Source organism: Aquarana catesbeiana, linkage group LG13 (genome assembly GCF_042186555.1).
Source record: "Aquarana catesbeiana isolate 2022-GZ linkage group LG13, ASM4218655v1, whole genome shotgun sequence".
NCBI lineage: Eukaryota > Metazoa > Chordata > Amphibia > Anura > Ranidae > Aquarana > Aquarana catesbeiana.
Genome location: NC_133336.1, coordinates 61,564,222 through 61,591,369, shown reverse-complemented (window position 1 = coordinate 61,591,369; position 27,148 = coordinate 61,564,222). Strand labels below are relative to the sequence as shown.

Below are 27,148 nucleotides of genomic sequence, written 5' to 3'. Positions count from 1 at the left end.
CCATTTCTGTAGAATTACATGCACCAAAAATGATGTGCAGCTCTTTGGTAATGTCAGGAGTGGTACTCAAGGCTAATGGATTGACCACCACTGCTCTAAACACCTTGTTTAAAAAAAGTATTCCTGGGTGGTTGCAATAAACCAACAACGTCATAATCCCCATTGAAATTGGACGACATTTACTAAAAAAGTCATCAGTAACATTGAGTAAAAATTTTGATTTTTTTTTCCAAAAGAAGTACTACTTTTTACAACCCCTGGCAAAAATGATGGAATCACCAGTCCCTGAGGATGTTTCTTCAGTTGTTTATTGTTGTAGAAAAAAAGCAGATCACAGACATGGCCAAAAACTAAAGGCATTTCAAATGGCAACTTTCTGGCTTTAAGAAACACTAAAAGAAATCAAGAAAAATAATTGTGGTGGCCAGTAACAGTTAGATTTATAGAACAAGCACAGTTGATTAGAGAATGGATACAGGAATGATTGCTTACTCTTCAAATGGTTGACCCCTGCTTATACTACATTGTACGCAATTACCCTGTGTAGGCCTACTGTGTGGGCCTACACCTCCTCTTTAAAACCAATATACTGCCAGAGGGTCAGGGCTTTGGCGGAGGATCTAACATAAGTGACAGTTGGAGGTATGGAAGAAATTTTGTGCCACTTTCTGTCCAACTGGCGAGTGTTACACAATACAAGAATCCAGAAAAATACCAACGTCATGATTTAAAGCCTCATCAGCTGTGTACAAACAAAATGAATACATTAAAAAAAAAAAACAATATTTGGCTATAGATGGGCTTAAAGCTAAATCCCAGAAAATGTAAAAGTCATCCCTTGTAGTAGGGATGCACCCACAAAGCAAGGTTTAATTGCTTGTTTAGGGCTAGGGGACATAGATCTTCATTTCTATCTACCCAATCTTTTTTTTCTAAAGCCGTGTACACATGACTGGACTTTTCGACCGGACTGGTCCGACGGAACAAATCCGTCGGACAACCCGACCGTGTGTGGGCTTCATTGGACCTTCAGCTGACTTTTTCTGTCGAAAATCAGACAGACTTTAGATTTGGAACATGTTTCAAATCTTTCCGACGGACTCGAGTGCGGTCGAAAAATCAGTTCGTCTGAATGCTAGTCCGACGGACAAAAAAGGACGCAAGGGCAGCTTTTGGCTACTGACTATGAACTTCCTTATTCTAGTCCCTTCGTACTATAAAACCACCGTATGCAAGTGTCATTGTTTGCAAAGATCTGGTACTTTTATTTGTTGCTATTGTTATTCATGTGTTTTTACTTGGCTGCAGTTCATCTCAACAGCAGTATTAACAATGGACAGAATTTTTTTTAATGCAAATTTCTGATCACCAGTGCTTGATATAGAGTTTATTGGTATTTCATTAGGAAGACTCAATTTTTGTGTGTGATCAATTTATATATTTTTATAATTCATTTATATATACACAGGTTTGTTGTGGTTAAATGGTAATTTATTAATTATTTAACACATTTATATATTGACTAATTTATAGCACTTGGCACTTTATGTAGTGGTTTGGAATTTATGAGGCATTATCACAATATATAGCACGATTGTATATCAACCTAAAGGAGATTAGCGCACCATATTTATATATATTAGTCCCTTCGTACGTCATCACGTTCAAACCAACGAACTTTTGAACGGACTTTAGTCTGTTCGTGTGTGGGCAAGTCCGGTCGTCCGAAAGTCCGTCTGAAAGACGGTTGGACCTTTGATGCTGAAAAGTCCGCTCGTGTGTACGCGGCATAAGGCAGCAATGACACTTGAGCGGAGCATCTTTGGCCATTTTCAGGCTTTTTTAGCATTTGTATGGGCATTTTTGCACATTGAACACATTTCAGGGCCCCCAAAAATAATTAAACAATATTGAATGGGGTCTTGGTGCTCATTCACATATGCGCTGTGACCTGTAGAGTCAGAATAGTGTTTATTTTTTTTTCTAATTTGGCTGAAGCTGTGAGATGGCAGCCTATGTTAGGTTATGGGGACAAAGAGGCTTTACAAACACAGCCGTAGGTCCTAATTTGAGGTGGGTGTTTATGGCCTCAAATTACAGGCAGTGTGCATTCGGGACCACTGATTCGCACCGGCACACCTGTCAAATTAGGACCTACGGCTGTGGTTGTACAGACGCTGCATCCCCATAAAGTAACAAACAGCCCAGCTGTGGAAACAGACTGTTCATTCACACTGTATGGGCCAGAGAACCCATGCAAATAAGCTCTAAGCCCCCATTCACACCTATGCAAATTAGATGCGGCTTACACCGCATCCAATTCGCAGGACATTTTAAAATACATTCATATGAATGCATCTGGTTCACATATGTGCGTTGCATTCGCACTGCGCATTGCACAAAAAACGTGTGCATTTTGAACATGGATTTTCTCCTTCTCCTCACTACACCTCCCCCCCCCCCCCGCTCACTGATCCGCAGCTACAACGCAGAGAAACCTCTGAACAACTGGTTTTTATCTTCCCAGTGAAACCTGAGCTTCAATTCACACCACACATGTGTGAACCTAGGCTTAATGTTTGTCAATAATATTTTAGAAATTTTTTTCACAATTCTGTTGGGAGAAGGGGGATATGTGTGAAATATCAGGGGTCTAATCAGACCCCTGATATCTCATCTTTGAACCAGAGAAAGGAATTAAGGACACAGATCCCTAGTCATTTCTCTTCAGCCTTAGCTGCACTGCAGTTGAATGAACAGGGAGCACTCTGTGCAGAGGCTCCTTGTTCATTCACAAACTAGAGCATAGTAAACACAGTTTTCTATGCTTCAGTTATAAATCAACAAAGTGAGTGATCAGTACTGATCCATCTCTGTGTTGGTTCAAAAAAGAAGGGGCAAGTAAATATGACATTTATCAGGCCCCACGATCCCCCTGTAAGCCCACAGCAGCCCACGGGAGAGAGAGGAGGGAAAGCTGGCAGCATTAGAGAGGCAAGGGGCACATAGTGGGCCAGGCAGCAGGGGGAATTGGATCAAGAACAAGGAGAGTGATTGGTGCAGCACAGGGGCTATTACTAGAACTGATCCCTCATGTGGCTCTCCCTGCAGCAACTGAAAGCTGGTGGGAGGGAGAGGAGAAGAAGCTGGCTGTTAACTGCTACAAGAAGACTGGTTTCAATAACTGTGCCCCCCCCCCCATTCCCACACCAATCACCCTCCTTGTCCACAATCCGATTCCCCCTGCTGCCTGAGCCCCCCAGCTGATACTGTATGATGGGGCCTGGGCTACGTACAGCCTGGCCGTTGGAATATCCTTATCAGCAGCTCTGGGTGCTCTCACTCAAGCCAAAATGCATGACTGCCCCAAATGAAGCTTATGTACTTTTTCAAGCAACAAGCTTCAAGCCAAACTACTCTTTGGTGTGAAGGACTGAATTTAATGGAAATCCAAGTGTTGTGTGCTCAAGTGCTTCTAAAAAAACGTAGAATCACTCAGTTGTATATGGGGTGTCAATCAAAGAATGAATCGAAAACAATACACCAATGCTCTCCCTATGTAACTTATATCTGATCTTAACAGATGTAAACAGTTACAGAATCTCCTTGTAGCTTATCTACAAATCTAAACATTTAATAAAATAAAAGTAATATTAAAGTGAAAGCATGGTTATGCATTATTTTCCGGTGGACACCCTTAGCCATACCAGAGGCCTCTGGCCAGCTTTTTGGGACAGAACATTTCAGACTAACAGTCAACCACCACACCCTAGACCCTACTGCATTTTAAAGTTAAAAGTGAAATTTCAGGCTATAACTATCTACTCTTAATGCTGCTTCCACACTCCTTTTAACTTCTACTCTAACTACCCTGTAGAAGGAAGATGCTTATACTTGCCTATCCTTAGGGAGCTCTGGTCCAGTCATGCGATCTCCCCAATGGCTGGCTTCAGAGGAGAAGAGAGATCACCAATAATGGCTAGAATGTCTGGGCGATGACGGAGCACCCTGAGAATAGGCAAGTATAAGCATCTTTCTTCTACAGGGTAGTTAAAATAGGAGTTAGGAGGGGAAAGGAAGCATGTTTAAAATCAGATAGTTATAGCCTTGGCTTCCACTATAACCTTTCCAGGAAAAATCATGGAAGCTGCCAATGTTGACTTCTATGAAGTTGTCTAGCCTTATGTGAACAAGAATTGCCTGGCTGTCATGCTGATGTTCTTATAATCATTTGATTCACTAACATACTTGTTACTAGTCAATGTACTGAAGCCAAATGTTTTGCTTTACAGCCAGGGTACTAGCATTTTGAGGAGGCGGCCAGAAATGGCAGCCTCCATATTTCTCTTAAGAAAAATGTATTAAAAGATACATCCCTGTCACTGTGTGTTTGCACAAAAATGACCATGGGCCAGGAAAATGTGACTTTCCATTGCTCAGCACCACGATCCATTAGCGCAAGGCAATCAAACATAGAACCCATCAAGCAGATATAATGAGCAGTAAAAGAACAAACACACCAGTCGCCTCTCCAGCACTTTGCTCCGTGGATCCATGCCATGTGCCTCATCAGATCATCCATAGGCTGATCTATAAGACAGAGGAACCCTGCACACTCAGCACAACAATGGGCATTTATTGTGCAGAAAATCAGCACTCCAAGCTCTCCAAGCTGAACTAATACATTCCTTCCCGAGAATGGCATTTACATAGTAGCGCCAAACCATGCTATATAGGTCATTACACATAAAGCTGCTTACTGTGAAATCTGCAGTAAGCAACACTTATCCTTCTGAAAATGGTTAATTGAATACATTCAAACAGCTACATTCATCCTGACTAATTCAATATGTTCATCCACTAAAAATAACTATTAAAATATAAAACCGCGCAATCCAAGCACTTTGCAGACAGCACAGACTATTTGTCTTGCTTGAAGAATGATTATTAATCAATTCTTCACAGGTAGGTTGCGCAGACATACACTATGTTACCAAAAGTATTGGGATGCCTGACTTTACACGCACATGAACTTTAATGGCATCCCAGTCTTAGTTCGTAGGGTTCAATATTGAGTTGGCCCACCCTTTGCAGCTAGAACAGCTTCAATTCTTCTGGGAAGGCTGTCCACAAGGTTTAGGAGTGTGTCTATTGGAATGTTTGACCATTCTTCCAGATGCACATTTGTGAGGTCAGGCACGGATGTTGGAAGAGAAGGCCTGGCTCGCAGTCTCCGCTCTAATTCATCCCAACAGGTGTTCTATCAGATCAGTCAGGTTTTTCCACCTCAAACTCGCTCATCCATGTCTTTATGGACCTTGCTTTGGTCATAGTCATGTTGGAACAGGAAGGGGCCACCCCCAAACTGTTCTCACAAAGTTGGGAGAATTAAATTTTCCAAAATGTTTTCGTATGCTGGAATGGAATGGGGCATAGGGCACTGCCTCGAAGGAGGATACCATCCTCCCTAGAAGACTCATACAGAGCTGAATGGAGGGTTGTCTGGTGCCCCTTATCTGATGCACCTGAACCTTCAGGGCACAGATCCTTACGAGTGGCAAGAATATTCTTGCTTGAACCATATCAGACCTAAATACTTTAGACTTTGAGCTGGTTTCAAGGCTAACATTTCGGTATTTATGATCCAGCCTAAGTATTTCAAATACCGTACTGTGCATATTATGCTCTGTTCTAGAGCCTGTAATGAGTGATCTCTGAGTAGGAGGTCGTCTAGATACCCGAGCACTAGGATCCCTTGGGCCCTTAAAAGACCCAGTACTGGTACTAGGATCTTTGTGAACACTCGGGGAGCTGTAGCCAGCCCGAAGGGTAGAGCCACAAACTGAAAATGACGTTCCTCTACTGCAAAATGTAGGGACCTCTGATGAGGCTAAAAGATAGGTATGTGTAAATACGCGTCTTTTATATCAATGGAGGCTGGAAAGTCTCCCCTCTGGAGTGAGTCTACTACCGAGCGGACAGACTCCATCCGAAAGGACTGTATCATTAGATACTTGTTCAGGGATCTTATGCCGCGTACACACGGTCGGACTTTTCGTCTACAAAAGTCCGACAGCCTGTCCGACAGACTTCCGGCGGACTTCCGGCGGACTTTCCGCGGACTTGCAGCAGACTTTCTAACGAACGGACTTGCCTACACACGACCACACAAAAGTGCGACGGATTCGTACGTGATGACGTACACCGGACTAAAATAAGGAAGTTCATAGCCAGTAGCCAATAGCTGCCCTAGCATGGGTTTTTGTCCGTCGGACTAGCACACAGACGAGCGGATTTCGGGGTCCGTCGTAGTTACGACGTAAAGATTTGAAGCATGTTTCAAATCTAAAGTCCGTCGGATTTGAGGCTGAAAAAGTCTGCTGAAAGTCCGGAGAAGCCCACACACGATCGGATTACCAGCCAACTTTAGTCCGTCGGCGTCCGTTGGACTTTTGTAGACGAAAAGTCCAACCGTGTGTACGCGGCATTATGTCCAAAATGAGCCTTGTGTCCCCGTTTGGTTTCTGAACCGTAAACAGGTTTGAGTAAAACCCTGTGCCCCTTTTGGATACCGGAACCTCTACAATCACTCCTTGATGTACTAGATGATGTAGTGCCTGAAGCAATAAGTTTCTTTTTGGAGGATCCGAGGGAACGCTGGATCTTAAAAACCTCTGAGGTGGAACCACCCGCAACTCTAGCTTGTAACTGCGAGATATAATTGAGGTGACCCACTCGTCCTGAATTATTGTTCTCCAAATGTCCGCAAAGTGCAGCAGCCTTCCCCCCACTCAATGGAGTGGGGGCATCCCCTCAAAAGGAGGGCATGGTGCTGGGTTTAGAAGAATCTCGGACCCAGGGCCTCTTCTGGCCCTGGCCCTGCGGCGTGACCCTGGCCCTAGCGCCTAGTTGGCGGCGGAACTGCCTTGATGCTGAGACATTGGAGGAAGCAGTCCCTGAGGTTTTAAACAAGGGAAGTGTGGTGATTTTATTCGCAGAAAGTAGAGAACTCATCCCTTTTGGATATATTTGTCCAAATGATCACCAAATAAACATTCCCCATGAAAAGGGAAAACCTGCCAATAACTTTTTACAAGGAAGCTCGGCTGACCAGTTCTTAAGCCATAAGAGTCTGTGCATATGTACAGAAGAGAGAGCCAAATGAGAAACCTGCTGTATTGAGTCCTTTAAGACGTCAATAGCAAAACATCGCGTTTGAGAAATATCTGTCTTACTTTCAGGCAGATCATTCTCCTTGTTAGGCAGTTTGACCTGATCCATTATGGACTGGCAGTACCAATTGCTGCAACAGCTGGCTGAATAGCTAAACTGGCCAAAGAAAAGGAAGCCTTTAATAATGACTCCAATGTCTTGTTAACAGGGTCTTTCAAGCTCTGTGCATTATCTACCGGACAAGTTAAGTTCTTGTTTAAGGAAGATACTGCTGCATCTACTGCTGGCATGCTCCATTTTTTAACAAACTTTTCATCCATGGGATATAAAAGGGAAAACCTCTTTAGGAGGAACAAAAATCCTGTCAGGATGTTCCCAAGCAGCATACACTGCCTGTTCCAACAGGGGGTATAGGGGGAAAGCCTGTGCGGCCTGAAGAGGCCTCAGGGATCCCAAAGAGGACCAGGGGGGCTCAGTCACCTCTGCAAGAGGCAACTTAAAGGCAGATTGAACCATTTTGGTCAAAGTCAGAATAAAAAGCCTCTGCGACTGAGAGGCAGACATCAACTGGATATCTTCTTGTCCAGATTGCTCGGAAGCAGACTCATCTGCCGGGCCCTCCACAGAGTCCTGAGCTTTAAGCTCTTCCCCATCCTCAACCTATTCCTGCTCCAGACTAGGAGGCTCCAGGGAGGGGGATCTGTCACGCTTCCTGCTACCCTGCGGAATGGAGACAATCATGCCAGCAATCCTGTGCTCTAACCCGGCTAGGGCCGAGGACAGTTCATCCTTAGTGATAAAGGGTAAAGCAGCAACGGTGACTGTAGGCACAATACCAGATAGGCACAGTGGCTCAGATTGCCCAGAAGCCTCTGGTCTTTCAGGGGATACAACACTAGGGATATGACTAGGTTCATCAGGAACTACTCTCGACATCGCTGTGCCCTTCCCTGCAGTGTTAGTCCCTCTCCCCTTTTTTTGAAGACATTTACTAGCCACAAAAAGAGAGTACTTGGGTGTAGTATTAAAACACCTCAGAAGGGAGACCCTTTAATAGGGCTCACCAAGCCCCTATGCAACAATTCTGCTAAGCACCTTTAGCCTGCCAAGCAACACTTGGTGACTCACGTGACCCGGATAAGGAAAAAATGAGCCGCTGCAAGTGTCTGTTCAGAGCTTGTTGTGTCCCACAGGTGCCTTCTGGAAGCACCGCATGCTTGGCCTATACAGCTTAAATAAGATGGGTGTGCACCGAAATGTTCTGTGCATGTGTGGCCCCGGTGAACGGGCGTGGCTGTATTCGTGTATGTGCCCAGTTAAGAGGCTACTGCGCATGTGCGGCGAAGCTGCGTGCACCATGGCCGCCAAACAATCTGCTAACTGAATATAGCGGCACTCTTGCAAACACATGTGCAGCCTGCTGAAGCAAGGCAAAATGGCGCACAGTCGTGCACCATCATACAGGCAAAAAACAACCAGACACAAGCAAAAAGAGTACACTTTGCAGACACCCACAGCTAGCCCAAAATTCCCCCATATGGTGACCGCACAGAGGTGTCCAGTCTCTAGCTAGCTTGACTGATTATTACAATCACTGGGACACTCCACAATAATAAGTAAAGTGGTTTATCTTACCCGTCCAGGCGCAGGCCAGCTTAGAAACTAAGAACCCTTCATGGCGGGTTCCTGTCACTTGAGGACCTTCAAGGACTGGGTACCCTTTTCATGTTTAGGGTCCACTCCCTTGGACCTGTGCAGTACCCTGCAGGAATTCCTTAGCGCTGTAGTGTCCAGGATTCCACTTCGCAGGGTCCAGCGCCTGGAGACCGCATTTCAGGCAAAACCTTGTAGGATCTTGAGTCTTCTCAGAGGCTCGGGTACAATTTATCAAAGCATATAGGACTGTGTCAAATGGATCCGATCGGTCAATCCTTTGACTCGTGGGACTAGGGACCTGGAGCTCAGAGAGCTCAAATAAACCGTGCCATCCACCTTGCAGACACTGGTTAAAAACTGAAATGCTTCCTCTGTGGGAGGGTATAGGGGATCACTTCCGGTCTGAAGACCTTTGGTCTACCAGTGTACATTCACCTGGTGATGGAGTATAACCCAGTAGGTAATGAATATTAGCCTGACTCTGTTTTCAATGACGTATAAAAAAAGAAAATATTTTGCCTATAGTTCTGCTTTAAAGGGGCTGTAAACCTTCGCAGTTTTTCTCCTCAATGCATTATATGCATTGAGGTGAAAAACTTCTTGTAGCGCAGAAGCCCCCCAGAGCCCCCCTTTTACTTACCTGAGCTCGATCGTTCCTGCACTGGGGACGAGCACACCCACTCCAGCCAGTGTCTCGGGTCCTGCTTGGATAGATTGATAGCAGCGCAGCCATTGGCTCCCGCTGAGGTTAAATTAAATCCAATGATGCTGGAGCCAGGGGACGGAGCCTGCTGTCTGTATCAATGGGCGTAGCAGCAGGACATGGGAGCAGGCCCCCACGGGACACGGGAGAGTGCTTCGAGATGAGGAGGCGCCAGGAGCGCCGCTGAAAGACCCCAGAAAAGGGGGATTGGGGCCAATCTGTGCAAAACCAACTGCACAGAGGAGGTAAGTATGACATGCTTGTTTAAAAAAAAAAAAAAAAACAAGGGTTTACATATCCTTTAAGCTGGGTAACCACTAGTAAATAGAATTTTCTTTGATATTTTTCATTCATTCTATTTTTCAGTAGTGGGGTCCAAACAACACTCTTTTTCGACCGCAGTGATGACAAAATTTGAAGGAGCTGGATGGAGAAATTTTCTTGAACCCCCAATGGTGACAAGGACAACCATAAAAACTTGATAGAGGGTCAAACTCTTCCCACTCTATTCAAACCAAAAAAATAAAAGTAGATTTTGCCTGGAGATACATTTTAATGATTGTGTGAACAAAGATTTGAGCTGTAAGCTGACAACTATATTGTGTTTCTGGATTACCTGAGACTTGCTTTTCTATTTGTCTACTAAACTGGACTCCATCATCCAGTACTGTTTTACAAGCAACTTTTTATAGGAGGTCATCAATTATTTATCAGCATTTTCTATTAGGTTTTGTTTGCTGCAGTATGTATTTTTTATTAATTTCCGTTGTGAACAGGTGAAGACAATGCTTTACCAATAAACCGCTAATTACACAGCGCTCACAGCAGCCCATCTTTCTGCTGTTATTAATTATTTATGGTCTTTCAGTCGTACTCCTTAGTTTGCACAAATTTTAACAGGCTCTTTCAGCCTGATAATGTACAAAATGTGGTTATCTAAAGCTAACAATCTGGGTGCCCATAACGTGTATCTAACCCAAGAACAAAAACATAATATATTGCAGCTTACCAGTCCTTAGATGTGCTGGCTGCAATTTAGGGACCTTAGATTTTGCAACGTCAGAACAGCTGAATTATTGCAATTGAAAAGGAAGCTCCATGTGGCATCTTTGCGTGTCATTTTCATCATGTAGAGCATGCAGTGATGCTGCTGGAAAAAAACTTCTGATAACATTCCCAGTTATTTTGTTTTTTATTTTTAGCTGCAGTTTTCATGTGGTACCATATTACTTAAAGCAGGACTAAAGGCAAACACAATTTAATTGTTGATAGAGTAAGGATGGAATATAGCGTGTAATTTTTTTTGCCATCTGTCCCATTGGGGAGATTTTTATTCACTTTGTTTCCCATAGCCAAAACAGGAAGGGAGATGAAATTCCTCCAAAGTTAGAGAAGCCCTGGTTATCACCACGGTCAACATAACTAGTGTCTCTTTGGAAAATTTTCCCTCTATTCCTGTCCTGGTAACAACCCAAAATTTGGGATTTTTTTTCATTTTTGCTCTTAATGATAACAGTAAACAGGACGAATAAAGAGAGAGAATCACCCCCCCCCCCCCAATGACCAGATCATTTTTTTGCGATACGGCACTGCGTTACTGTTACTTAACTGTTGACTGTTATTTAACTGACAATTGTACAGTTGTGTGACGCTGTACACAAACAAAATTTGTGTCCTTTTTTTCCCCACAAATAGAGATTTTTTTTAATAGAATTTGATCACCTCTGCGTTTTTTATTTTGTTGGGCTATAAACCAAAAAAGGCCGACCATTTTGAAAAAAAAAAATATTATATATATATATATATATATATATATATATATATATATATATATATATATATATATACATATATATACATATATATATATATATATCTTTCACTTTCTGCTATAAAACACATCTAATACAAAAATATAGAAAATCAAAATTCTTCATCAATTTAGTCCAATATGTATTCTGCTACATATTTTTGGTAAAAAAAAAATCCCAATAAGTGTAGATTGATTGGTGTGTGCAAAAGTTATAGCATCTACAAAATATGGGATATTTATTTGTTTTATTTAATTTTCTTTACTACTAATGGCGGCGATCAGCGACCTATAGCGGGACTGCGATATAGCGGGACACTAACACTATTGAGGGACCAGTAACACTAATACAGTGATCAGTGCTAACAATATGCACTGACACTGTACTAATGACACTGGCTGGGAAGAGGTTAAACATCAGGGGAGATGAAAGGGTTAAATGTGTACCTACCTAGAGTGTTCCTGTACTGTGGGAGGTGCTTTTACTAGTGTAAGGCATGGAACCATGTCCCTGCTTTAAAGGAACACAGGATCAATGCCTTCCTTATTGACAGAATGGCGATCTGCCTTGTTTACATAGGCAGATCGCCATTCTGCCTTTCTGCTAAATGATTGACGGGTGCCGGCATACATTGAGTCTGCGGTACCCGCAGATCAGTTCCCACTGTGTATAGTCACAGTGGGAGCGGGTCGCCAGCGGAACGCTTGTTGCACGCCCCAGACCTGGAAGTGTCGGATCATGAATGAACAATTTTTGTTTAATGTGTACCGTTTTCGTACAAGAAAAATCAGAAAAGAAAGACTGCGTATGATCAGAAACAAAAAAAAAGCCTTTGTCTTATGAGAATTTCCGTTCATCGGTTCCGATTTGTTATGAAACATCAAGAAAAATTGGAAGAACGTTTGCCTGATTTTCTTATAGTGCGTGGGAGAATCTGTTCACAGGACAGCTATTAGTCGTGCACTCCACAAATCTGGACTTTATAGAAGAGTGGCAAGAAGAAAGCCATTGTTGAAAGAAAGTCATAAGAAGTCCTGTTTTCAGTTTGCGATAAGCCATGTGGGGGACGCAGCAAACATGTGGAAGAAGGTGCGCTGGTCAGATGAGACCAAAATTGAACTTTTTGGCCTAAAAGTAAAACTCCATGTGTGGTGACAAACTAACACTGCACATCAACCTGAACACACCATCCCCACCGTGAAACATGGTGGTGGCAGCATCACGTTGTGGGGATGCTTTTCTTCAGCAGGGACAGGGTAGCTGGTCAGAGTTGATGGGAATATAGATGGAGACAAATAAGAGGCAATCTTAGAAGAAAACCTGTTAGAGTCTGCAAAAGACTTGAGACGAGTGGAGGTTCACCTTCCAACAGGACAACAACCCTAAACATATAGCTAGAGCTACAATGGAATGGTTTAGATCAAAGCATATTCATGTGTTAGAATGGCCCAGTCAAAGTCCAGACCTAAATTCAATTGAAAGTCTGTGGCAAGACTTGAAAATTGCTGTTCACAGGCGCTCTCCATCCAATCTGACAGAGCTTGAGCTATTTTGCAAATAAGAATGGGTAAAAATGTCACGCGCTAGATGTGCAAAGCTGGTAGAGACCCAAAAAGACTTGCAGCTGTAATTGCAATGATAGGTGGTTCTACAAAATATTGACTCGGGGGGGCTGAATAAAAATGCATGCCAAAAATCTAGAAAAAAAAAACACATAAAACAAATGCTATAGATTAAGTTGCAGTTCAGTCAGTAAAGCAAGTATTTGATCCCCAAGAAAAACATGACTTAGTACTTGGTAGAGAAATCCTGTTGTCAAGCACAGAGATAAGATGTTTCTTGTAGTTGGAGACCAGGTTTGCATGCATCTCTGGAGGGATTTAGGTCCACAGATCTTCTCTAAATCCTTAAGGTTTCTTGGCTGTCTCTTGGCAGCTTGAAGTTTCAGCTCCCTCCATAAATTTTCTATAGGATTAAAGGTCTGGAGACTGACTAGGCCACTACATGACTTTTATGTGCTTCTTCTGGAGCCACTCCTTTGTTGCCTTGGCGGTATGTTTTGGGTCATTGTCATTCTGGAACACCCATCCACGATCCATCTTTAGTGTTCTGGCTGAGGGAAGAAGGTTCTCATCTAAGATTTTATAATACATGACCCCCTCCATTGGCCCCTCAATGCAGCAAAGTTGGCCTGTACCTTTGGCAAAGAAACAGCCCCAAAGCATCATGTTTCCACCTCCGCTTGACTGTAGGCAGGGCCGGCCCTACCATGGGACCAGGTGGGACTGAGCGGCACTTTCAAGGGGGTGGCAAACTGACACCCAAGAGCAGTGGCAGAACTGCCGCCCGCCCACCAGTCGGCCCGTTCCGCTGCTTATTCCACTGTGAGGGAGCTCGGCACCACTGCTGTTTGAGGTGACGGGAGCGTGCGGGCAGAACACTCGCTGCCTAGGGGGGGAGCAGTCAGCGGGTGAGTAAGCAGGCGGGTGAGCTGGCGAACAGGCCAGTCGGCAGGTGAGCGGGCTTGCTGGTGGGGGAGCAGAGAGATGATATCATCTCTCACTGCAGTTCTGCCCGCACTGTGCAGCCGCAGGCAGCAGAGAGACACATCTTTTCCTATATATATATATCCCAAAAACAGGAACCCCAAATATGCATAGGTTTCGATACATGCAGCAGAGAAGTAAAATCATTAAACAAGAATGTTCATTTTGAATTTTGAGACAGTAGGCATTTTCCTGTATTATGCTCTGAGTTTTATGGCTATAATCGCAGATGAGTAAAACATTCCATAAAAATTAAGTGACCTAACACTAATTAGTCTGCCTCACCAATACCACTATTACCCATTATATTATATACCTATAACAACAACAACCTATAATAACTATTACCTATTATATTATATATCTATAATGACAATAACCTATTATATACCAATAATAACAATAACCTATTATAACTATTACATTATATACCTATAATAACAATAACCTATTCGGTAACTAACCTAACATATTAGTCAAAAACGTTTGACCATATTTATTTTAAACCTATTTTTCCACACTAATTTTTTCCCACACAATTATTTCCTGTGACTGTCAGAGAGACCTTCCTCTCTTCTCTCTGTAGTAGGCAGCAAGGAATTTACAAATACATTTTCCATGAGATCACCATGATTGGTTCACCTGGTGAATATATGGCTGGCAATCCATTAGAATGGTTACTTAGCTATATTGAGTAGACTTCATTTACAGGACAGCAGGACAGCATTCTGCAACAAAACGACTACAAAAGGGGAACAGTGCTCCATGGGAACTTGAAGAACCTGTTATTTCAGATGTAATAATGAGTTTAGCTTTCCTGGCTTAATTTAAGGGACAATGTAGAAGTAGACATAAAGGTTTTTTTTTAGAGTGCATCCTGTGAAATAAACATGAAGCATATGGATGAGCAAAATTAAGGGTTTTCAATTTCCTGACATTTCGGGAAAGCTGTAAGGTCTTATATTTACAGGTGTGTGGCTTTCCTAATCAAGTCCAATCAGTATAATCAAACACAGCTGGACTCAAATGAAGGTGTAGAACCATCTTAAGGATGATCAGAAGAAATGGACAGCACCTGAGTTAAATATATGAGGGTCACAGCAAAGGGTCTGAATACTTAGGACCATGTGATATTTCAGTTTTTCTTTTTTAATAAATCTGCAAAAATGTCAACAATTCTGTGTTTTTCTGTCAATATGGGGTGCTGTGTGTACATTACTGAGGAAAAAAATGAACTTAAATGATTTTAGCAAATGGCTGCAATATAACAAAGAGTGAAAAATTTAAGGTGGTCTGAATACTTTCCGCCGCCACTGTAGGCACTGTATCAATAGGTACTTTTCTGTATGTGATGAAAATGTTGTTAGCCCAAAAAATTAAAACGAACGCAGCCCACTACATCTAAAGCTGCAATATAAAATGTTTAATGTGCAAAACAGAAAAACTGTATGTTTACATTTTTTTAGCACAAAAGACAGGTAAACAATATCACATTAAATATGCCCTTTTCCACCCACTGCTTATAACCGTTCTAGTAAGAACAACCTTAAAAATGATTTTTACACTGATAGTGGGTTTTGGACATAGACAGTAGTTTTGGTAAAGACGAATCTCCCAATCCCTAATACTAACCAGAAATCAGACACACTCGGCGGCGATCTGTCTGGGTCGGCAGGAGGAGAGTCTTTAAGCGAGGAGCCACAACTTCTAAACTACTACAGATTCTTGCCCTGCTACTGTGTGGTCCAGTTCCTCTGTTGGTACTATCCGGTTGGGATCTGGCACCCCTGGATTTTTTGCACCGGTTGGTGCGGTGGATGATGCCTGGCAATGGCGGTGTGTGCTTTCAATTTTTAAACTTGCACCAGTAGTTCAAATGAATCAGCGATGCCGATTTATGCCCTGACGAAGCAATTAGTTTTCTGCGAAACATGTTGGCTGACAGGCACCAATGAACCTTGAACAACAATACTGGATGGTCATACTAGTGTATATTTATATATCTGTTTTGTATATTCCCCTTTTTTATCACAATTTAAATAAAAATTATATTTTTTAAATATTCTACTCATTTGTGTCTACTGGGTAATAGACGTACTACCTTCCTACAAAAATCCCATTTGTTTGAAAGTGTCATAACTTTCGTTTAACCTTAAAAATGATGTTAGCTGCAAAAATACATTGGTTGGAAAAAAAATTAAAAATGTAATGTCTTTCTAACACATACACAAAGACTAATGCTGCTTTTAAGAAAGAAAAAAAAAAAAACTACAGATTTTTATTGACTATAAGTGAAACAGAGATTATTAACATTGACTTATGAATATAGATGTTCTCTTCCCTGCACAGAATTGAGATATTTAACATTTTACTCTGCATTGCAGTTTATCGCTCTGTGTTAACCTGCCATTTAGGCTAAGACAGGCTTAAAATGAACACTTGCCAATATTCATCTATGGGATTATCAGACACGAATTCAACTGCATGCAGCTAAAACAAAGAGTAAACCTTGTGAAGGAGAATTCGCACTTCTGTAATTGAAAGCTAGAGTACAGGAAAAAAATCTAAACACACCTGATAAAACGCATATACCGGAGCGGTTTTACCTGGAAGGGGATTTGTATTTTTGCCCATCCAGTTCTGAGATTTGCATTGCTATGCTATATAGCACAGCTCTCTCTGCCAGGGCCGGGGACTTGATGTTTCTCTGCTACACTTTAGCAACACATAAAGTAATACTAAATTCTTGTTTTTTTTTTTTTGCTTAAAAATAACAAACATGTCATACTTACCTGCTCAGTATAGTGTTTTTTTGCACAGAGCAACCCAGATCCTCCTTTTCCCGGGTCCCTCGTCACCACTCCTGGCCTCTCCTTCCTGCCAAGTGCCCCCACAGCAAGCAGTTTGCTATGGGGGGCACCCCAGCCGCGCCCCTGCTCTGTGTGTCCATTCAGACATGGACCCATGGGCCGGCCCCACCCCCCCTCCTCATTTGCTCATTCACTTGTCATTGACAACAGCAGGCAAAAAAGAAAAAGAAATTGCGCTAGGTGCTAAACATAAATAATAATAAAAATTGAAGTGGGGGACCATGAAGGAAGTCCTGCAGCTAAAACACAATAACCCCAATACAAGGGCACATACAAAATACAAAAAAGAACAGTGTAGCGCTGGACTAGTGAAAAAAACACATATGTTGATATATATATATAAACAAGACCCACAAACTTATCATGAGTCAATATGTGATATTAGATGATGTGAAACCATGACTAAAATAAGCGTAAACAAAACTGAAAATAAAAATATTTCTATATAAATATTAACTAAATATTATCAAAAAGTTCATATAAGTGACAAAAATTACGTGTCAAAAAATACTTTAAAGAAAAAGTTCATAAATGTGACAAAGTGAAGATATTGGATCCACAAATGAGCCAGATGAAAGGACCGCAGTTACATAATCCACCATCAGTGTAGCCCACCACCAGATGATAAAGTTGGAGGCTTACCAGAAAGCCTGCGACCGCCCTTATTCAGGGGGGTCAAAACAGGCTTAGTAGTGGGAGGTGAACTCCTGGATGTATCCCTCAATGGACTCCTCACGTTATCCTACTGGTCTCCTCTCTCCACGGCTGGTCTCTTAGACAGCCTCATTACTGTGCTATAGCCAAATAACCTCTCTTTAGTTCGGGCACGTTCTGTGACTGCTGTGTCCTTAGGATCTATTATCAGCTGTATCCTAAGGACACAGCAGTCACAGAACGTGCCCGAACTAAAGAGAGGTTATTTGGCTATAGCACAGTAATGAGGCTGTCTAAGAGACCAGCCGTGGAGAGAGGAGACCAGTAGGATAACGTAAGGAGTCCATTGAGGGATACATCCAGGAGTTCAACTCCCACTACTAAGCCTGTTTTGACCCCCCTGAATAAGGGCGGTCGCAGGCTTTCTGGTAAGCCTCCAACTTTATCATCTGGTGGTGGGCTACACTGATGGTGGATTATGTAACTGCGGTCCTTTCATCTGGCTCATTTGTGGATCCAATATCTTCACTTTGTCACATTTATGAACTTTTTCTTTAAAGTATTTTTTGACAAGTAATTTTGGTCACTTATATGAACTTTTTGATAATATTTCGTCAATATTTATATAGAAATATTTTTATTTTCAGTTTTGTTTACACTTATTTTAGTCATGGTTTCACATCATCTAATATCACATATTGACTCATGATAAGTTTGTGGGTCTTGTTTATATATATCAACATATGTGTTTTTTTCATTGACAACAGCAGGACCCATGGGCGCCCGCTGTGTGTTTCAGGAGGGAGAGTCCCAGACATCCGAGTCTCTCGTGCAACAATCGCTGGATCGAGATGGGACTCCGTCAAGTATTAGTATTACTGCACATTGAAGGTTTTTTTTATCTTAATGCACAGAATAGATTAAAATAGAAAAAAAACCTTCTGCCTTTAGAATCACTTTAAGGGACTTGTCCATCCATCTCTTAGCCTGTGAAGGAGAAGCAGGAGACTAAGAACCTCATCTCTCTGTTAATCAGCTTGTCCCTTGTTAGCACATAGGTACTGCAAAACTACTTGTGCGGCTTCTCCCTCTCCCAGTCTGGGCTCTGCAATACAGGATTTTGCCTGGGACCCATGCTAGATCAAGTCCAAGTATCTAAAATTTCTTGAATTCAAAAATATGCATTCAATAATGTATGAATGGATATATATATTTACACGCACACACAAAGTATATACATACATATATATATATATATATATATATATATATATATATATATATATATATATATATATAGATCTATACACACACATACAGTAAATATATATATATATATATATATATATATATATATATACATACACACACACATATTGAAAATATGACTGATCATGCCAGAAAAACTGTCTTTAATTTAGGGATAGCAATCACATGAAGCCATTTATTATCACATAGTTTTTTGGATCCTTTTTAAATCATAATGATAACAGAAATCACCCAAATGGCCCTGATAAAAAGTTTGGCCTTGGTACAGACACAGAAGGTGGCACACACATGTTAAAATGGCAAGTAAAGGTTAATTTCCCACATTAATATGACTAAAACAGCTAGAAAAATGGACTTTAAAAGGCACATGGGTATATAGACTATAAAAGATAAAAAATTGTTTTATTTGATTACAGTCTACATAAATAGAAACAATTAATATAAATAACACAGTCCATAAAGGAAAATTATTTTTGTATGTGCTTAGTGTTTCCTACCCTGCATACAACCGAGACACCACTAATTGTAACATATATGTAATAAAGCATTTAGAGACAAAGGGGGAACAGTTTCCCAAGTCAATGTTACGATTGTAGATGTAAACTGGTGGATTATGGGTCGGGTTGTAGGTCCGGGTGGATGTTTTCTTAGTAGCTCAACATGTTGCATGTCTGGACAACGTTTCTTCAGGAGCTAAGAAGTTTTCTGCTGGATGTACATAAAATGCATCAATGAGTATAATACATGTATACACAAAACATATCTCAAAATAGGATATGAAACATTATACAAACAATATATAGTATACAATATGCTCCAAACAGATATAAGGGCCACATGGGGACCCCATAAAGGAATTGGTCATCCGGGGGCCGAACGGTAGAGCCAGTCAAATGGGGAACTTATATTGTCCCAATATGTATATTAAAGGATGGATTTTGTAAGATTTAGTATCAAGTGGATCCTAAATGTCTCCAAATAGTCACTGGGGAGAGGAGGGGGGACCAATTTGCCCCAAAAGGAGGAGTTGCCAAGGGTAAATTCATAGACAATACATAGGGATCTTTTTGTATAATGGTTACTGAAGTAAAGACATAATGAATATAGGGGAAAAAAAGATCCAACATGTTTATAATACAGCAAAAAGGTTCAAAAACATATTAGTAAGGACCAAAGAAACACACACAGCTTACCATACAAAAGTCAGGTACGGTGAGAACTGTATAAGTATGATATCTCAGCTGGTGGGCTGGGTGGCTAATTATTTAGAAAAGCAGCAGTGAAAACAAGGCGCTGTTAGGCACCATCAAAACAGCCAGATATCCCCGGTAGAGAGTAAACCTGTGTTGGTTAATGGTGAAAAGTCTCGTAAAGAGCACTAAATTGATGATTTAAGGGAGCCGTTATCTATAGGGTAACAAATAGACAAAAGAGAAAGGAATAGTGTATAAACTTCCTAATGTCTGAGATCCAGCAATAAGGATCAAAATCAATAGAGTAGCATGCGTTAGTAGCAGTGGCTTACCTTAGGTTTGCTTTGGGAGGGCTGTGGAATAAGGTGCATCTCCTGGTGATTGAACAGCGTCTGCTGACAGTAAAGCAGAGCCGTATGTACTTTAAATAGGTCCCCCCACCGGAAATGAGCCAGGCCCGAGTGGGCGTGGTGCATCTCGGTCCGACCGCTGGCCACTGCGCATGTGCCGAGCAGCGCCGATGACGCGGTGGCGCCCGGCCAATGCAGCAGCGGCGATGAAACTGACTGGCCACTGCGCATGTGCCGGGCAACATCGATGACACAGCGCCGATCGGCCAACGCGTCAGTAGCAAAGGCGGGGACATTAAAGGGAGCCGAAGGGCGCCCCGTGCCCCCGTCAATCGCCGCACATCCGGCTTTGCTACTGCCGTATTGGCCGATCGGCGCACTCGGGCTTGGCTCTTTTCCGGTGGGGGGACCTATTTAAAGTACATACGGCTCTGCTTTACTGTCAGCAGACGCTGTTCAATCACCAGGAGATGCACCTTATTCCACAGCCCTTCCAAAGCAAACCTAAGGTAAGCCACTACTACTAACGCACGCTACTCTATTGATTTTGATCCTTATTGCTGGATCTCAGACATTAGGAAGTTTATACACTATTCCTTTCTCTTTTGTCTGTTTGTTACCCTATAGATAACGGCTCCCTTAAATCATCAATTTAGTGCTCTTTACGAGACTTTTCACCATTAACCAACACAGGTCTGCTCTCTACCGGGGATATCTGGCTGTTTTGATGGTGCCTAACAGCGCCTTGTTTTTTCACTGCTGCTTTTCTAAATAATTAGCCACCCAGCCCACCAGCTGAGATATCATACTTTTACAGTTCTCACCGTACCTGACTTTCGTATGGTAAGCTGTGTGTGTTTCTTTGGTCCTTACTAATATGTTTTTGAACCTTTTTGCTGTATTATAAATATGTCGGATCCTTTTTCCCCTATATTCATTATGTCTTTACTTCAGTAACCATTATACAAAAAGATCCCTATGTATTTTCTATGAATTTACCCTTGGCAACTCCTCCTTTTGGGGCAAATTGGTCCCCCCCCCTCTCCCCAGTGACTATTTGGAGAAATTTAGGATCCACTTGATACTAAATCTTACAAAATCCATCCTTTAATATACATATTGGGACAATATAGGTTCCCCATTTGCCTGGGTCTACCGTTTGGCCCCCGGATGACCAATTCCTTTATGGGGTCCCCATGTGGCCGTTATATCTGTTTGGAGCATATTGTATACTATATATTGTTTGTATAATGTTTCATATCCTATTTTGAGATATGTTTTGTGTATACATGTATTATACTCATTGATGTACATTTTTTTGTACATCCAGCAGAAAACTTCTTAGCTCCTGAAGAAGCGTTGTCCAGACGCGCAACATGTTGAGCTACTAAGAAAACATCCACCCGGACCTACAACCCGACCCATAATCTACCAGTTTACATCTGCAATCATAACATTGACTTGGGAAACTGTTCCCCCTTTGTCTCTAAATGCTTTATTACATATATGTTACAATTAGTGGTGTCTCGGTTGTATGCAGGGTAGGAAACACTAAGCACATACAAAAATAATTTTCCTCTATGGACTGTGTTATTTATATTAATTGTTTCTATTCATGTAGACTGTAATCAAATAAAACTTTTTTTATCTTTTATAGTCAATATAAATAAAAAATAAAAAATTGCGCCAACTCATGCAAAATATATAGTGAAGCAGCCAACACAACAACCTGACTAATTGTAAATGTATGAAATAATAAAATGTAGCGCTAAAAGTAGTGTTATTGATCAAATAACAGTGATATCTAAAGGGAAGGTACCAGACCCTGAAGTGTGCACCACCTAATGATGGTTTTGTGACATTTGTAAAGAGAAGATGAAATCTCTTCATAAAACACCATAAAAACAAATAAATAACAAAAACAATGAAGAATTAGGTGTATAGATGTGAGAACACATACAAACAGTGAAAAACGTATCCATAATCAATATATGTGTTAAGTAAGAATTAAATGTATAAAGTACCACATTCCAAAAATAACACAAAAATAAAACACAATGAATATACAAAATACCACAGTGTACTGTGTGTTAACCCAAAAATGTCATGTTCAACAAGGCAAAGCCAGGGTATGAAGCCATGGGTCCATTAGAGTAGTGTTAATAAACAATGAGGTGGTCTCAGTTAACTTCGTGACAGCCTGGATACAAGCAGTCCTCATATAAGATAAGTGGGAACTGTTGGGAGTGTCCTTGTATATGAATGGATTCTTCTCTTGTTATGGTGGTATCAACCCAAAAGGAATAAGCAAAAAATGCCCTTACCAGACAAGGTGGACTCACAGGCCCCTGGCGGTGAGTCAAAAGAGCTTGTACCGTCAAGCGGTGTGCTACAACGAACCGTATGGTGGTCCAGGACAGGGTCTCATCAGATGTCACCAGATGGCGTGTCCCTGGAGAGGCTAGACCGAAATCAGATGTCTTCAATGTTCAGCCTCGATCATCAGGAGAGATCACTTCCTCAACGACCATCCATATGGATAATCAAATATCCTTTGAGTCCACCTTGTCTGGTAAGGGCATTTTTTTGCTTATTCCTTTTGGGTTGATACCACCATAACAAGAGAAGAATCCATTCATATACAAGGACACTCCCAACAGTTCCCACTTATCTTATATGAGGACTGCTTGTATCCAGGCTGTCACGAAGTTAACTGAGACCACCTCATTGTTTAATAACGGACTTTAAGTATTTGCACATATTCGCTACTCTAATGGACCCATACCCTGGCTTTGCCTTGTTGAACACGACATTTTTGGGTTAACACACAGTACACTGTGGTATTTTGTATATTCATTGTGTTTGATTTTTGTGTTATTTTTGGAATGTGGTACTTTATACATTTAATTCTTACTTAATTCATATACTGATTATGGAAACGTTTTTCATTGTTTGTATGTGTTCTCACATCAATACACCTAATTCTTCATTGTTTTTGTTATTTATTTGTTTTTATAGTCAATATACCAGTGTCCATTTTTCTAGCTGTTTTAGTCATATTGTATTGGTATCGGGACGTTGGCACACTTTTATAGATGTACCTACAGTGTCACCCTGTTTTTAAGTACACATCCTTTTGAGAACTTCTTAAATAATTTCCCACATTTGTGGCTTTTTAAATCACAATTAGTGTCTGCGTATAAATAGTCAATGGGTTTGTTAGCTTTCACATGGATGCACTAAGCAAGCTAGACACTAAGCCATGAGGAGCTAGAAAAGAACAGTCAAAAAACCTGCGTAACAAGGTAATTAAACTTTACAAAGATGGAAAAGGAGATAAAAAGATATGCAAAGCCTTGAATATGCCAGTCAGTACTGTTCAATCACTTAACAAGAAGTGGAAAATTTGGGGATCTATAAATACCAAGCCACGGTCAGGTAGAACAAGAAAGATACTTGGTCGGAGCTCCTTTTGCATGAGTTACTGCATCAATGCGGCGTGGCATGGAGGCGATCAGCCTGTAGCACTGCTGAGATGTTATAGAGGCCCAGGTTGCTTTGATAGCAGCCCTCAGCTCGTCTACATTGTTAGGTCTGGTGTCTTATCTTCCTCTTGACAATACACCACAGATTCTCTATGGGGTTTCGGTCAGACAAGTTTGCTGGCAAATCAAGCAAAGTGATACCATGATCATTAAACCAGGTATTGGTACTTTTGGCAGTGTGGGCAGGTGCCAAGTCCTGCTGGAAAATGAAATCAGCATCTCCATAAAGCTGGTCAGCAGAGGGAAGCATGAAGTGCTCTAGAATTTCCTGGTAGAGGGCTACGCTGACTTTGGACTTGATAAAACACAGTGGATTAACATCAACAGATGACATGGCTCCCCAAATCATCACGGACTGTGGAAAATTTTGCATTTCATTTGGAAATCAAGGTCCCAGAGTCTGGAGGAAGAGGTGGAGAGGCACAGAATCCAAGTTGCACGAGGTCCAGAGAAGTTCCCACAGTCAGTGATGATTTGGGGAGCCATGTCATCTGCTGGTGTTGGTGCACTGTGTTTTATCAAGTCCAAAGTCAGCGGGGCCCTCTACCAGGAAATTCTAAAGCACTTTATGCTAAGTTTTACTAAACTATGAAACTGTGCAATCTGCCTTAAACTCAAAGTAGCTCCATAACTCCATACCTCATTCCTATTTTAACAGTGGGCCACACAATATTTAATTATGTAGACTTACTTTTATCTTTAGACGGCATTAAATCATTTTATCATCTAAGAGAATCACACAACATCCCCTCTTAAGAGTTATTTCTCTACTTAGAGCTAAAATATTATGTAGACTCACTAATACAACACTATGCAAGAGGAACTCTACCTCCCATGGTGTAATAGTCTGCATCCACTCCTCAATTATGTGTTCCCTATCAACCAATAAACTTCTATATATAAATATGCTCTCTGGAGGAGTTGGCGTACAGATACTGACAAGCCTGACATACACAGTATAACTGTGAAGGCTACAAGTTCTGTCAATGCTTTGATTTAAAAAAAATCCATACAAAGTTCCTTTCTGGTGGTATCTTACAGCAATCTGCATATAAAAATATGTGTCCAACCATCCCACTAGCTCATAAAGAGGTTTTACTTCACCTTAGTGATGGTTCACACATGGCGGTATGTCCCTATTAAACAAGCAACTTCAAGGGTTATCCCTAAGAAATTCATTATTACTTTTTCAAAGCATTTAAACTTCAGGTATGATCCCCAGTAGGTTGAGCTAAAAAAAAAAAAGACCTGATTCCCCCATCCACACACTCAATGTGGATAGAGGAATATTTCCCACTGAGTTACGGTATTCTGATAGCGGGGAAACTTCCTGCCATTAGAATACACTGATCAGTGCTTCCAGCTATACCCTGCAGCATTGACTGATCAGGAAAAACCCAACAGGGTGGTTGTATAGAAGTTGATTGGCTGATCGACTTCTGTACAACCAGCCTGCCCATACATAGATCAAAATTCGGTCTGTCCCTGCTGAACGGGCTGAATTCATTTCATGTATGGCTGGCTTTACATTGGGCCAGCTTGTTTTCACAACCTAAGTACTCAGATGAACTGCTCTTATACAACAAACATTTCCAAAAAAAAGATTCTCTCTCCTTCCACTGCTTTAAATTCCCAATCCATTTCCTATCATTCTCTGGTCTTTTCTCCTGTCTCTTTTTTTGATTGTTTAATAACTTTCCACACCTTGTTGAAATGGATGGCAACATTCCCTTGCAACTCCCAAAGCAATATCTGTATGCAAGAGACTTCAAGCCAAACTATTATACCAATTTGCAAAATTATATTATTGACTAAATAAAGGATTATATAATACATTTTGTGAATATTCGCTTCCATTATTCAACCATGTGGAGAGGAAATAGGTAAACAGGGGTTATGTGTTATAGCATATAGGTACTGCTGCACACTGTATTCAACTCCAGTATAAGGTAAATTAAATATATACAAGTTCCAATAGGTCCTGGGATTTTGAATGAGGCCACATCACATACAAGTATTATCAATTTGAATTTATATAAGGTAAATGAAAGACAGGCTTCAGCTTAAATCCCTGCCCATAAGTCACACAGCTCGTATGATTAAGCCCAATGTGGGTGAAACATGTCAGTGGGCATGACCGATGGGTGGGGATTAGAGCTGAAGCCTTTCATGCACCTTACACTGGAGTTAAATACAGTGTCCAGTGGTACCTGTAGGCTATATTATATCTTGGAGCAAGATGTGCTCTCTCGCTCTCTGTCAGCACCTGAATACAGAGTGTAAACCTGGGAGATGGATGCAGCAGGCTTGGAGCAACGCCAGTCTGTTATGGTATTAAGGATTTCCTATTCACATGACTGGAATATTGAAGTGAATCCTTACACTATTCATTGTGTGAACATTCCAAACTCTTTTTGTAAATCAGCCTCATTGTTATATATTTTGCCAACTTCCAATGTAGCTAAGCCAACCATTGCTTTCCTTTTTGTGCAAACCTGTCTAATTGCACAAAAGGTATTACTGTACGTTTCCTTGCTTACTAAAGCAATAAAAATATACTGTAATAGAAAAGTAGAACACTTGTGTTAACATTTTAAACCTTTTTAATTAGGATATGCTTCTGGCAGTTTTATGTAATGGAATGTGGATGTTATTTTTCTTTTGCAAAAAGTCTGTTTAGTGTTTTTTTTTTTTTTTACAGTAAAAACTGCAGGAATCATGTATTTTTGCTACAATTACTTAACTTAAAGGGAACGGGATAACAAAACTTTTATTCAAATCAAAGAGTGCTCAAGAGCAGAGAAAACACAGTGTTTGCATGGCCATTGTTTCCAAATCATCAACTATGTGGTCCGGAATAAACGTGCATAATGTGCATTTTGTTTCATTATGATTCATTTTTCTGACGGAAATTATATTTTTAGAGATTTGGATGTATATGAATCTTCTCAATAGACATGGTAATAAATGTCAACAAATACGAAAATATAATGGAATTATAAATGGATTTTTTTTATTCAATTCATTCAAACGATGTCACATGATGAGATAGTAATTCAGGCCCATGGGGAAATTAATTAAACTTTTAAATTAGTTTGATAATTTGGATAACGAATGGATCCAAACTTTGTTCCATTAGTTTATTCAAAAGCACATGACGCCAGTCGCTATTGTCCAATCAGCTCATGCCATTTCTTTTGATTGGTTGGCCTAGCGTCCAAAATTATTGCATCCTTCCATTCGATTCAATAATATATTGAATATATAGGAACTTCCGGAAAAAACATTGAATAGCAATCTTCCAAAAAAAGTTTTAATCCACCCAAACCAATCAATATAAACAATAAATGCCAAAGATACTAAATGAATTGCGAGAAT

General features: G+C 41.0%; 1 protein-coding gene across 2 annotated transcripts in view; it reads right to left on the bottom strand.

Moving 5' to 3' along the window:
- KCNH5 (potassium voltage-gated channel subfamily H member 5) overlaps nucleotides 1-27,148 on the bottom strand; it is a 550,163-nt gene that overhangs the window by 364,463 nt on the left and 158,552 nt on the right. The gene's annotated exons all lie outside the window — the stretch shown is intronic.